Genomic DNA, 13504 nt, shown 5'->3' with positions numbered 1-13504 from the left:
AGTAAAAGCACAAAAAAACATATTTAAGAACAGGAAGATTATACTAACAGATGCATAACAAGAGGCATTTTATTTCTAGTACATTCCATAGAGTTTATAAAGACTAGTTATGTTTTATTTATGATCTTACCAAGAGAATTATAGTAGTAGCAGAATGTTTGTTCTTTGATGTGAATTATCTGTTTTCTGTACCTTTGTGTTTTGTTTAGAGAGAAAGTTGATGAAAATTACTAATGCGTTTATATGTTATATAAATAATACACATTTGTTATAAAGCATTGTTACTTAATTGCTAAAAAGAACCGAGGATGACACATGTATTATGAGTAAAAGCACATTAAAACATATTTAAGAACAGGAAGCAAATATTTTTTACACAGCATTGTAACTTTTTTTCCTCAAAAAATTCTGCCTGCACAATATGTATTAAGATTTACAGGCTAAGAAACAAAGTATAGAGTTTTAAATTAGGCCAATAGTTGGCTAAGAACGCTAAGTAAATGTTAAACATATGTAGATACCTTTTTTAAATGTAAAGTGTCCTGTATCTTGAAGTTGAAGTATAACTTGATTTGTTTGTAGAGTCTGTTTAAAGGTAAAGTACATAAAGAAATAACAAATTAGGTTACAAATCTTGGTCTATAATTAATAGACAAAAAAATTAGAATTTATTAACAGAGCTATATGATTACTTACTTGTAGTTTTAGGACGAATTTTCTTGAAGAGAAGAATATAGATGGTGCTCCCAAAATTGGCAGTATGTGGTCACGAAGAATATTTCCTGCAACTTGTATGGCTGTTTGTGATTGGTTTATATAGTCTATGTGTAATTAAGTTTGCCATCTGATTGGTCAGATATGTAAAGACGAGTTACTATTGGTTAGTTTGAATTTTTTTTAAGTAAAACATTTAAGATATATCTTCTTATATAGTTTATGTTAAGGAATTAAAATGATATATTTATGTAAAATAAAAGTCTTGTTATAAATAAAGTTTATGTAAAATGAGTACTAAGTATTAAATAAGTATGTTTACAAAGAGTTTATATACAAATTGCGTCAGTTAGCGAAAACATAATATTGTACACTAAATGTTACTTAATAATTTGAAAATACATTAGTGAAGTCATTAGAAATGTGTGTATTACTTAGAGAATAGATTTATTGGTGTTATATATAAAAAAAGGAGTATAATTTAGCTATCGATATTTTGATATTGACGAAAATAGTGCTATCGAAATTTTTGTATTCGATATTATTGTAGTGTGGTATATGTAGTATTGAGTGTCGATATTATGGTAATCGAAAATAATGCTAACGATATTTCTGTAGACGATATTTTTGTGCATCGATATAGTTTGCTGGATATTTTTGTAGTTTACATGTTAAGTATAGGGTGTCGATATTAGTGCTATCGATATTAGAGACTCGATGTTATAGTAGGTCGATTTTTTGGAAATCGATAATCTGTCAGTGATTCGTGGAGGAGGTTCCTTATAATGTTTGTAACAGCCCTATTCTTCCGATCCTTAAGAGAGATACTGACGACAAAGTCTATCGGTTTATTATTGACTTGAGAGAGATCAACAAAATTGTCATTCCCCAATACCCGGTGGTGTCCGATATTACGACCTTGCTTACATTGGTACCACCAACGGCCACAACCTTTAGTGTTATTGATTTGAAAAACGCGTTCTTCTCCATCCCTGTCCATCCTGATAGCAGATATTTGTTTGGCTTCACGTTAAATAATAAATCGTATAGATTTTGTCGTGTTCCCCAAGGTTATACTGAGAGCCCGAGCATCTACAGCCAGGCTTTGAAAAGACAGCTAGATTCTTTTGAGTTGCAGACTGGCGTTGTTCTCATCCAGTATGTGGATGACCTTCTGCTTGCTGCAGACTCTTATGCGCACTGTGAAAAAAGTACAATTGCGTTGCTTTCCTTTTTGGCACAGAACAATCATAAGGTTTCGAAGAAAAAGCTCCAATACTGTAGACCTCAGGTGACCTACCTCGGTCATCTGTTGTCTAAGGAGGGGCGTGCACTAACATCTGATCGAATTCAAGCAATTTTAGACACACCAGTCCCCCGCACGCAGAGAGATGTACGTGCCTTTATAGGATTAACGTCCTTTTGTAGACAGTGGATCATGGGGTTTTCGCACATTATAAAACCTTTGTTAGCGTTACTGTCCAAAGCTACACCAATGCCCCTTCAATGGACAGATGAATGTCAGAATGCTTTTGAACAATTGAGACAGGCTCTTTGTTCCGCACCCGTGTTAGGTACACCAGATTATACAAAACTTTTCACAGTATACGTGCATGAGAACGATGGGTGTGCGTTGTCAGTGTTAGTGCAAGCACACGGGGATAAGCAGAGACCATGTGCGTATTTCTCTGCCATTCTTGATCCTGTAGCACGAGGGTTGCCTGGGTGTTTTCGAGCAGTGGCAGCAACAGCAGTAGCCATACGACAGAGTGAGGGAATTGTGTTATCACACAAACTGTTGGTGTTAGTTCCCCATGCAGTAGATGCTCTGTTAAATCAAACAAAGACCCAATATCTTACGAGTGCACGGCTAACAGGCTATTAGTTTACACTTTTGGCGCCACATATCACACTGAAAAGATGCGCTACCCTGAACCCTGCCACTTTATTGCCCTATCCGGTTGAGGAGGGTCAGGAAGAAAAACATCATGACTGTGTTTTCCTGACCGAGGAACAGACAAAGGGTTGTGTTGACTTACAGGATATGCCACTTCCAGAGGTGGATGGGGAACTGTGGGTTGATGGATCGTGTTTGAGGCTGCCAGATGGTACGACTTCCGCAGCCTATGCGATCACGACACTTAAGACAGTGGTAGAAACAGCACGAATACCACAGAAATCGGCTCAAGCAGCAGAGCTGATAGCTTTAACAAGAGCCTGCGAATTGAGTGCTGGCCTATGTGTGAACATATACACAGACAGCCGGTACGCCTTCGGAGTAGTACATGACTTCGGGCTACTCTGGAGAGAGCGTGGGTTTTTGACTTCTTCATGGAGTACATATCATGCATGGAGAACTGGTGCGTGATCTCTTAAACGCGTTGCTTTGCCCAAAGAAAGTAGCGATAATAAAATGTAGCGCCCATAAAAAGATCACTGATAAAGTGGGCCAAGGAAATGCCTTCGCAGACAGTATAGCGAGACAAACGGCTATGTCTCGAACTGACTCCCCCATGTACGTGACACAATCACAGGCTGAGCGATGGAGCGATGCTAGAGCAGAAATTTTGGATATTCAGAAATCAGCCACTGAATCAGAACTTGCGGCATGGGCAGCAGATGGGGTACTAGATGATGAGGGTTGTTGGAGAAGTAAGGACATGGGAAAATGGAAATTGCCTGCAGCTTACTTGCAGGCGATGGTTCAGATGACACATGGATTGGCACATGTCGGAGCCCTTGCAATAACTCGACTGTTAACACGAGTTTGGGAACATCCCGAGATTGCTAATACTGCTAAGAGAGTAGTGCAGACCTGCCTGGTGTGTTTACAACACAATCCCGGGAAGGGGACCCATACTCCGAAAGGAGGGTTCGTTCCACCCTCTGCACCATTTGAGGTACTCCAAATGGATTATATCCAACTCGAGCGCTGCAACAACCTGAAGTACGTCCTAGTGGTGGTATGTGCCTTTAGCAAATCGGTTGAGGCCTTCCCCACGAAAGACAATACAGCCCTTACAACGGCTAAGGTGTTGCTTAAGGAATTCTTTCCTCGCTTTGGAGTTTGCAAATTTTTGTGGAGCGATAATGGGCCTCATTTTGTTGGGAAGATTGTGGAGTATGTACTGAAGGGGTTAGGGATTCAGCAGAAGTTCCACGCTGTGTTCCACCCTCAGTCGGCAGGTCTGGTTGAGCGGTACAATGCTACGTTGAAACTTAAACTGGCCAAAATTGTGGCATCCACGTCGTTGAAGTGGCCAGATGCTTTGCCGCTAGCGCTGCTCTCTCTTTGATCAGTACCCCATTCACGAACTGGCCTCACATCATATGAGGTGGTGTTTGGTCGCCCCATGAATATCTGGGGGGTGCCCAAGCCGCGATTAATACATGATGTGCCTTGTGTTATGATGAACGACTATTTGGCACGATTAACAAATGATTTGCTTTCTATTCATCAACAGGTTCGAGAAGCGCTCCCTGACAACTCTACTGGAGAGGGCCATGATCTTCGCCCCGGCGATAATGTGATGATCCGATCGTTTGAGAGAGCGAGCAGTTTGGAGCCAAGGTGGAAGGGCCCCGAACAGGTCCTCCTTGCGACCCGGACCGCTGTACGAGTGACCAACAGGAAGCGGTGGGTGCACTCGACACACTGCCGCCGTGTCTCTCCGGATCTGGTGACTCCTGCTGTGCTGACTGATTACACAGAGATTCTGGAGAAAGAAAAGAGCCCAGCTGTGACGTCGGCCGAAGTTGAGGGAGCCTTCCCGGACCACACTGTTGCCGGACGAGAGCACTACAACCTGCGTCCCCGATAAGAAGATTTTTTGAGGGTTTTTTTGTATATGACTGGTTGGTTACCGCTCCAGGTTTGTGAAACGTAAACCGGGAATTCCAAGGGGGGGGATCAGTTCTGCCAGTGTAGCGACACCCGTCTTGGCCCGGAGAAGAAAACAACGGCTACCTCGGAGTTCAGCACCGTATTTGTCTTTTTTTTTAGGTATACACGCATGTGTATTTGAGACTCTGTAAGAACTTTTCCGAACTATGGCATCACCAGCATCACGAGATAAGCGAATCTTGGGTGCCATTCTTTTTGTTTTGACTATTGTGGTGATAGCTGTAATAGCCTGGGTAGTTGAACTTGTGGTACCTGCACGTGAACATTTGCTGCCAACTACCCCGGCTCCATTTGAACATTTTCACTTTACATTACCCTACCATGAAGAACGACATCGGCAAACTTATCTGAATAATAGTTTTATTCAGATTCTTCATCACACGCATAATATGACCAATACTTCCAATTGTTGGGTGTGTGGGATGTTACCGGGGCACCAGAAGAGAGGGGGCACCCCACTCATTCCACTCCTGTTTTCGCATAATGGATCCTGCAATGCCTGGTACATCCTCCTCTTTACTTTGAGATGGCCAACCAAAGGGGGGGTGCTTTTTCGCCTGAATAAAATATGCTCCCATGACAAGGATGGGTTTCCACGGGCCGAAGGTACTCGATTTGAATGGGAGGAGTACAGGCCCGACAATGTATCTGCCCCGCGTGTGTACAGCAATCAACGAAACATCAATGTATCCAGCTCACATGTCATTAATGTCATTGCTACTAAAGCCGATTTGTGTATTAGAAATAAAGGTTCGATAGCGGTAGGGAAAAATGAATGCAACACCACACTTACTTTTGATAGCCCGAATGGCATCTCGTTTGTAGCATCTCGAAATACGTATTTCATTTGTGGAACGAAGGGTTATCATCAGCTTCCATTGGGATGGTTGGGCACGTGTTATGTATCGTTTGTGCTACCTCCTGTATTCATTGCCCCACCAATGTATCACAATGACTACGTCCTGTATCACGATTTTGTCCTGAATAGAGTTAAGCGGACTGTTGTTCTGGATGACATAGACCAGACTGATACTGCCTTACAACAGTATGTGGACTTCAATTTGGGACTGTTTTCCTTTGTGGGGGCCGCGTTGAACAGCCGGAAAATAAGACGATTGACACGTGTTGTCGAGGCTGTAGCGAATGACACTGCCATTGCCCTAGGAAATATCACTGAGGAACTCCAGATTTCTAGAATAGTTATGCTCCAAAATAGGATGGTGTTGGATGTAGTTCTAGCTGACCGTGGGGGGGCATGCAGAATTATCGGAAGTAGCTGCTGTGTATACATACCTGACAATTCTCCATCTGTTTATGATTCCATATCAAAGCTCCATAAAATAGCAGCTGAAATACACCCGGACAATGGAACTTGGACACTTTCAGGATGGTTCTGGTCAGTGCTTACTGCCTGGGGCTGGAAACTGTTAACGATTCTATGTATAATTGTGGGGGTATTGTTTTTTGTATGCTTATGTATCCAATGTGGCCCAGCCCTATGTTCTATATGTCTATCAGCTTGTATACCATCAAGACGAGCTCTTGCCCATGACAAAATGATGCTTCATAAAGAAGTGACACAAATAATGTTAATAGACATCGAGGACGAACATCCTGATTATGTTCACTATGAGGTAGATTCAGCTAAACGCTAAAAGGGTCGTCTGTCATAATTGGCATGGCCGTGTTAGCGATTAGCTGAAACTACACGTTTTTCCTCCTTAACTTGGCTATACATGAAAACGCCATTTTGAATGTTGCGGCGGCCATCTTAGACCATAAGCGGCCTCGTGGCCGACATGCCCTTTAGTCCGTTGCCCGTACACCTGACCACTTCAGTCTGCCCAGCAACAGGCTATTTTTAGTGCTGGTCAAGCTCACGCATGCGCAGTCCCCACTGACCAGTTACCCCTCAGGAATGTGTGCCAAACTGACCAACGGAGTTGTGCCCCCTCCAATGAGCTGGCTGTGTTCCATAACATGACCATATATGTACATAATGTGTTGTAACTTGTGCCGCCTATCTTTTATTACCTCAAAATTGTATAAAAGACTGGGTCACACCGGTGTTCGGTGTGATACCTCTTGCATTACCGAAGGGTGCTGTATGAGTGTACCACCACCCCATGGGGTCTTAATAAACTTGTTCTTTGACTTTCACAGTTTCCGTGCCAACAGTTCTTGAGTGTAAGCGGGTTATCTACGGAGCATGTAGGCCTTGGGAACCCTGATTACTTCACTCCTACCTGGGGGCCAAGACATGAACTCCCTCCCCATCCACCTTCGGCTGACCCAGGACCACCTTGCCTTCAGGAGACAACTCAAGACCTGGCTGTTCGAGCAGTAGCGGACCCCCTCCCCCAAGCGCCTTGAGACCCTTCCGGGTGAGCAGCGCGCTATACAAATGTTATGATTGATTGATTGATTGATAGTGTTACAATCTGTTTTCTTTGTTAAAAGCTCCACTTGGAGTTTTCCTTCATCATGTTTGATGATGATATCCAGAAACTTACATTGATTTTTGTCATAATTTGAAGTGAATTTAAGGTTATCGTCCCCCAATTTTAGCCATGAAATGAAATCCTTCAATGACTCTTCAGGGCCGGTCCAAATAAAAAAGACGTCATCAATATATCGTGACCATCCGATATATTTTCATAAAAAGGAGCCAAAGAGTTAAATATATGGGTGTCCTCAAATCTCGCTACGTATAGACAGGCTAGACTGGGAGCACAGGTAGCTCCCATGCTCGTACCTTTTACTTGTTTAAAGTAATCTTTATTAAACATAAATATGTTATTTTTTAAGACTACAGTGACACAATCTCTAATAAAAATTGTGTGTGCGTTCAGGTCTCTATCGGTCTTTGTTAGAAGGGATTCTACCATTTCTATTGTGCTGTCCTGTGGTATATTACTGTAAAGCGCCTCTATGTCGAGGGTCACTAAGAATTGAGTCTCACAGTTAAATGCGAGCCCTTCAACTTTTTGGATAATATCACTGGTATCTTTGACATAGGCTTTCTGAGTTTTACATGTGGTTGCAGAAAAATGTCCGCATATTTGCTCAAAGGTTTTGTCAGAGAACCAATACTTGAGACTATAGGCCTCATGGGGGGATCATCAGGATTTTTGTGCACTTTAGGTAGTCCATACAGTGCAGGTTCTACAGGATTATTATTCAAAAGAAATCTATATTCGTCATTGCAGATAACTGCATCCTCTTGAGCCAGGTCTAACATCCTTTTCACCATATCTTTTAGATGTAACAAGTCCTCTCTTTTCACCCTCTGGTAGTGATCCCCATTTGCTAATAGTGAATTCATTTTTTCATTGTATTGTACTGTGGACATGATAACAATTCTGCCGCCTTTGTCCGCGGGCTTGATCATTAATGTGTGGCAGTTTTGTAATTTTTTGAGAGCCTCTTTCTCTTCTAGCTTGAGATTAAAATAAATCCAGTTCTTTTGGTCCAAAAGGTCGGAAATACCCTTCTCTACTACTCTATCAAATGCCTCAATATCTTTATTCATCTGACCAATTTGAGGCGTCCATGTTGATTTTGGCTTCAGACCTAATTTATTTGAGGAAAGTCTCCTTTCCTTGTCCTCAAAGAAGGTTTGTAGTCGTGTAGTTCAAGAAGGCATTCCTTTCTTCACATAAACAATCTTTTTAAAAAACATGACAAGTTGCAAAATGCCATTTCAGATTGTTTAAGTAAAGTAAGGGACACCTTCCTGCACATAAACAATCACTAATCTAGGCTGCAAAATTTAGCACAAGTGCAGTGAGAAACACAAGGCTACACTGTTTTTTTATAATTAAAATACAGTGCAGCCGTGCGTTTCAGATGTGGCAGAGTGTAGTGTTAAGCCAACAAGGATAACACCGCACTCAGTGGCTTCTTTTGTAAATATGTCCCAAAGCGTTTTGACTAACGCAAGAACTAAAGATAGCATAACGCAATGTGGCAAAACCCTTTTTTTACCGTCTGGTTCTTTTATAAAGCACTTTAATGTCATTGGCCCATGGTCATGGTATATGACACTGTGAAAATGTAAAGTGGTGGCAGTAGCAGTCGAGGCATAGGCTCATCATAGGAAGAGACATATTCGGGTCTGTCCTTCTTGGAAGCTCAATATGGACTGCAGTGCAATGCCACTTCACTTCCGCCCCATGCTCTTGATGAGGGCCCCCCTTCCTTTCCCACTTTCGCCCCCTCTATGTACGAATATGTGCACCAAAAGTCCCATGAGGACATATATACAAGCTCCTATCTCCAACACAACGTCAATTTTCACGGCGTTGTGGTGGCGATCGAGACTTAAGTGGCTTAACGATGCCTTGTAAATAAGGCACCATTTTACACAATACTTAGCCTGAAAGGGGAGGGCAATGGGTGTTGCGGTGGGCGTTCCACCGCAACACCCATTGACTTTAACCCATACTTTTGCCCTAAGTGGGATGGGTATGCCCAGACACGGGTCCCTTGCTCACTGTGCCACTGGATTCAAGATGGCCTAGCTGTAGAAGGGTGACATGCCCTGAAACCGGTCCCAGGCTGCTTGTTTCCAGTCCAGGGAGGACCTCATCTGGCAGTTCAGTCTGGACAGTTCCCATGAGGAACAGCGGCAAGACTCATTTGCACTTGGCTGGGTCCAAACTGGGGTGGCATAGTGGGCAAAAGATGGGCAAAAGAACGAAGAATTTAACCGAGATCTTTTTGACTGGGGGAGAAAGTTTGCATTGTCAGCATTCTGTCCATCATTTGTTTGTTGTAACACTTTTCGCCGTAAGTGGGATGGGTATGCCCAGATGTGGGTCCCTTGCTCAATGTACCACGGGATTCAAGTTGGCTTGACTGAAGAAGGGTGACAAACCCTGAAACCGGTCCCAAGCTGCTTGTTTTCAGTCCAGGGAGGACCTGGCCTGGCAGTTCGGTCTGGACTGTTCCCATGAGGCACAGGGTAAAGTCTGATTTGCATATGGCTGGGTCCTCCAAACTGGGGTGGCGTAGTGGGCAAAAACACAATGGATTTATTGTTTGGGTTTTCAGCATTCCGTCCATCGTTCATTGATTCGCAAAATTTCCATGAACCGGCAATGTCCAGAAAATGGAATGAGCCATCAACCAAATCCGTCTTAGTGATGTGCTTCTTTTATTCTCACGTATGATGTGAATCCAAATCAAATATGAGTTTCAACAGTCCATTTATTCAGGTCATGAACAGAAGAAAGCGTGTTTGTCAATCTCAGTGCATTTCGGGTGTAACCAGCACCCTTCTTCAGGGGTTATCTACAAACAAATATATCACATTCATATCACAATCATGAATAAACATTTCAGTCTAAATTGAAACATAGATTAACATTAGACGACAGACCCATATTATCCTCGAAGGTCCTGAGAATACAGCATGGAGTGGACATAACGTCTGCAGATTAATGAATGACCACCCGATTGTAGTGATTATGGCGACACTGAAACATCAAAGCACACAAAGAGTAAAGTTGCCAAACTTACCAAATCACCCTGTGCAAAGAATAGAAAAACACTGTGCTATCAAACGCAATAGATGCATATATCTACCTAATGTCAATCCAATAAGGGACTGTGACCAGATCAGTGGCTGGTCGATCAAAATGTATCAGAAACGGCCTATGAACCCAAAAAGAGAATACAGTCTCAGAAATTACCTTCGCACCATGTGCCTGACTTGCTTTTGTATTATACTGCTCTTGAAAGTAACAAGAAGTGCTCAGAACTCACTCGGCGTCCAAGATCACCACATGTAACCGTACTTAGTGATCAATGATGAGCAGAATTAGTTCGATACTGAGCAAAGGGTGAAATTGTAACTGTAAATAAAGGATAATCACTGTCGGAACTATCAAAATTATACTCACAAAAGTGTGCCAAACGGAAGAAAACACTTACGAAATTCTTAATGTTTCAAACTCTTCCCAACGCTGCTGCGAGGGTGGTAGTGGTTCTGTGGGATAAAAAAAAAACTATTACTACTCTACCATGAATGCACATGACAAACAAAGTACTCCCATGGTGCAATCACTTGGGGCCCGATTCATAGAATGGACTTAAGACTCAATCCTAAACTTACTACTATTTTGGTATTCACAGAATAAAGTTACTACTGTTGGCATTTTTCAGAATGAACTTACTACTTTTGGTATTCACAGAAGTTAGGATTTTGTCTTAAGTTTGACTTTAAACAAAATTAAGACAAAATCATTACTTCTGTGAATACCAAAAGTAGCAAGTCCATTCTGTGAATGCCAAAAGTAGTAAGTGCATTCTGTGAATACCAAAATAGTAGTAAGTTTAGGATTGAGTCTTAAATTCATTCTGTGAATCGGGCCCATAGATTTGCCACATAATCCATCGTCTAATGCATAGTATGCAGATTTCAACAAAAAATGGTTTCGAGCTCAAACGGTTCAAAAGTTATTTAAAACATAGCGACTGGTGTTGCTTCTCAGGGGAAGATCCTTTGTAAAGGTTGACTGATCATTATTCTGTCTCTTATGCCTGTGAGTGGGTGTTAAAGTAGTACTAATAAGTTGCAACTAACGCCCAGACAGTGTTAACAAGTTTAGAAATGGCAAAATAATGAAGTCAAACTTTCTCAAAATGTGATGCATAATTTGCCTTTGCTTGTCACAATAATATATCCAACCCTGCTGCATAATTTGGGCCTCCCCTGCTGCATAATTCCAGTAGCCCTTACTAAGGCCACTGAAAATAGCTCACTTACAGCCTGCATAAACAAATGACCCCAAAAGGGAGCCATATGAAAATAGTGTCCTCAAAAGCCCTTGTTAGGGAAAAATGACCACTCAAACAGAAAAATGTTATTTGTGCAGGTCTCGGCAGATGTGTACAGCATGATTGTTTGTGCTGCTCTCAACAAGGCAGCTTTTATAGTCTGTATATGACATAAATATGATGCCGGCTGCCTAAAATATGAGGCAGATTAAGGGACCATGCGCTACAGCTACAACACTGAATCAGTGAACGCTTTTTTAAAAGACAAGCAAACCTTCAAAATACTGGTTTGTAAACACCTGCAACCCCAGCGATCGACGCACAGTGAACATGTTATGCACACTGTAAATTTAGGTCTCTCCGAGCTCCCTACAATATGCAACCTCCAGCACATTTAAAACCAAAGCATAAGTGACTTAAACGGAAACCACAAAACTGCACTGCTGATAGGACATCTTAAACCACAAGGGCACAGCCAGGGAAGGAAGTAGAGGTTCAAATGTGCCGCCACCAGTTTAATATTTTGAACTTCAAAAATCCGATAGATATTTTTCAAGAATTCACAAACCTTTTATTGTATACATGACTATTTCTGTAAGGAATCAAATAGAGGACGTAAGCCTCAAATGATGTCACATCCGTGTGACCATGTGTCTTTATTAACGAATAAGCCATTTCTACAACAATCGCTTACACGGGAACATAGCGTTAAGCCAGAAGGGTTATGTAGAAAAAACACATGAGGATTCATCTGCAACATTTGAAAATGACACCTAGAATGATCGGCGTACTGCATGAAAGGTAAAGAAATACAAATCCTCAGTTAAAGAAGCCGGGTTAAATGGGTCTCCTCCGTGCTCGCCCTCCAGCTCACTGGGATCCGTCGCATCGGCCCCCAGGCCTCCTCTCTGCAGCCAGGGTGAGCCCTGGGTCTCTAGGAAGCCCATGTTGAAGTCCTGGAAGGTGATGGGCCCGTTGCGGTCGCTGTCCAGCCGCTGGAAGACGGCCTCTGTGTCCTCCGGGCTGACACGCAGCACTGCGCACAGCGACTGAAAGTCCTCTCACTCCATGCGCCCCAAGCGGTTTGCGTCACTGGAAAGGAAGAGAGCGCGGAGCCGGAACACGTTGCTCTGGGTGGCCTACGCCATTGGCCAGGCTCAATAAACAAAACGTACATGAACCGTGTAACATTCAAGTAAGGGGCCCAGTAACCATGGGAGGATACTAATGACGACATGGATGTACTAAGGTGGGACTTACAAGGCTCATAATGAATCTGAAGACAGCATTTACAAAGGACAAACACACGCCGCAATGAAAAATAAGGGTGGGGTGAGCGGGCGAAGCTTCTCTCAGTACTGAACTACCACAGTTCTTTGCAGAGCAGCACTTGGACACTGGCTCACGTTTGACCTTTAAAAAGAGGAGAAATAAAAAAAAGAAAAAATCTCCTTGTTACACCTGTTCTGGGGACGCATAAGGTTGTGGCGCTGTCCCAGGTTTGCGTGAAGAAGGAAATCTAAAGCAGAGTCTAAATCTATGGATGCTGCGTGGAAAAACTCACTGCAGCGCCAATGGAACGTGTCCTTGATGCAGTAAAAGTAAGTAAAAGTTTTTATTGCGCAATTCATTAAAACCATTGCAATGTACATGCACTGGGATGGACGTTACATGTTAACACCTTGGCTGCTGTGGTTATTTTTCCCCTGTGCTGGAAAAACTTTGATGCCATATATTCATGACGAGCTCAGCTCGTCATCAGCACACGACCACCGTGGCTGATGACGAGCTGGGCTCGTCATCAGCATCGAAGGGGTTAAGAGTAAAAGGATGCACAGAACAAATAAAACAGAAAAATTATAAATTAAAGAAAGAACGTGCAATAATGTCCTTGATGCAGAATAAGGCAAGGCAGCGACTTGCGCTGCTTTTTCTTACTCCATATGTCTGAGGGCATGCAAAGCCACGCAAAGGGGCCTCATATATATAGCTGAGAGTCTCAGAAAAGTGGCCCCTGTCAGCACAGACCTCTTATAAATAAGCCCCTGAATGCGGGAGGACTACTGAGCCCCGATCACACAGGCAGCAAACGAAGCGTTGATT

Source organism: Lissotriton vulgaris, chromosome 1_2 (genome assembly GCF_964263255.1).
Source record: "Lissotriton vulgaris chromosome 1_2, aLisVul1.2, whole genome shotgun sequence".
Classification (NCBI taxonomy): domain Eukaryota; kingdom Metazoa; phylum Chordata; class Amphibia; order Caudata; family Salamandridae; genus Lissotriton; species Lissotriton vulgaris.
Note: the sequence above shows the minus strand (reverse complement) of the source record.